Raw genomic sequence first — 1,896 nt, 5'->3', positions numbered from 1 at the left:
TATTCACTTCACTTCATTTCATATGATTGGCAGGCGCTAATTTTTTTTCACATTTTCGCAATTTTGCAGCGCTTGAGAGAGGGCAGATGCAAATCCTACAAACTGCCGCTTCGCCCCCGTTGCCCTGGCAGTCAGGCTAGGAGAGAGGTACACGGGACAGCATCACGCGGGGCAGCATCACGCGGGATAGCATCACACGGGACAGCATCACACGTGGGGGGGTTCTACGTTGAATTTCCCCCCTCCTTTGGTGCTGCTTTACTGGTGCTGCTTCTCTGGTGCTGCTTCTCTGGTGCTGGGAAATTGCAAAAGGGGAGGAGAATGAGCAGCTGGCCGGCCCTTTGCCATGCCCCCAGTTTGTACTCACAACCGAATTGGGTGTAAAAAAATCCAAGTCGTCAAGCGGTATGCATATGTATAAGCCACGTGTGACTCTTGCGCACGGGGACGTTGTCGATCCCCCCCTACCTCTATTTGGTGTAAACAACGGAGGGCTCGATCCCCGAGAACACTCTGCAGAATAGCATGTCCATTTGTGTACGTCTCTCTTTTCATTTTGGGGAGATAAATTCGGGAAGAGCTAGTTGAGTCGGTTGGCCCTAAAAAGAGGAGCAGCAAAAGAACGGTGCACCATCCTGCCCAGCTGCCAAAGGGGACCCTTCCCCCTCATATGTATTTAACCCGCACGGATAACCCGCACGGATAACCCGCGCAGATAACCTGAACAGCTAACCCGCGCAGATAACCTGCACAGCTAACCCGCGCAGACAACCCACACAGCTACACAGCGAGGAACAGGATGGAAAAATCCAAGTGCATCATCTGCGGGTCGAGCAGCTTCCGGGTAGAAGAAGCCCAGGTGGTGTGCAACGAATGCAATTACGTGAACGAAATTCAACAGGAGCAATTCGAAGATACTTTTGTAGAACAACCAATAGACGATCATGTAAACAAAGAATATCTCGAAAAAGATTTTTACGACATTCTGAAGAAGCTCTACAAAAATGATAAGCTAATCACCAAAATAAAAAATTATGTTTTTAAAGAAAATGATGAATTTTTTGTTAAGTACCAAAAACTTTTACTAAATTTTATTTACGTCTTTGTTACGGAACATCATTTACCACTTATTCTGTATGATGAAGTGAAAAAAATATGGTTCTACTTACTAAAGGTGAATATAATGAATTCAAATGTGTATGTCCCCATGGGGGATGCAAAGGATTCAGTCAAATCCGTTTTTGAAGTCATCCGTGCACAGAAATTGAAAGATACTGTTGTGGATATTTTGAATAATGCAAATATCATTAAGGAGATGAAAAATGTTATTAAAAAAATGGGACTTAGTAAATTATCCTACTTTTATCATACAGAAAAAAATTATTAACGAAACGAGTAAGTCTTTGGTATTTCTTCCCAGAAAAAGTGATGTCTATAGAAGGTCAGAAATTAAACTGTTAAATCTGTACAAACAGACTGCTCTCTTAGATAGCGAAAAAAAAAATAAGGAAAATTTTTTAAAAATTAATGAAATAATTCATAATATTCGGAGGTCCAAGATCTCAAAGGAGGGGGAAGAAGCTGACCAGGATGTAGATCAGAATTTTGCTCTTTCAAATGTCACTTCCAATAGGGGGGCTCCAAATCTAGGGGGATATAGTAATGCCCATCACGGGAAGAGGGAGGAAGGCATGCTTTCTGATCACCATATGATGGAGGCACCACCCAGGCCCCCCAATTTAGGAGACAATTACCAAGATTTTGAAGTGTATGACAGGGGTGATGATGGGGATGGATTCTTCAACCTGGGGGACTTCGCCGAGTTGGACCAGGAGGACCAGTTGGGCCAGTTGGAGCGGGTTGACCAGTTGGAGCGGGTTGACCAGTTGGAGCGGG

This window comes from Plasmodium cynomolgi, chromosome 14 (genome assembly GCF_000321355.1).
Source record: "Plasmodium cynomolgi strain B DNA, chromosome 14, whole genome shotgun sequence".
NCBI lineage: Eukaryota > Apicomplexa > Aconoidasida > Haemosporida > Plasmodiidae > Plasmodium > Plasmodium cynomolgi.
This window is presented reverse-complemented; position numbering follows the sequence as displayed.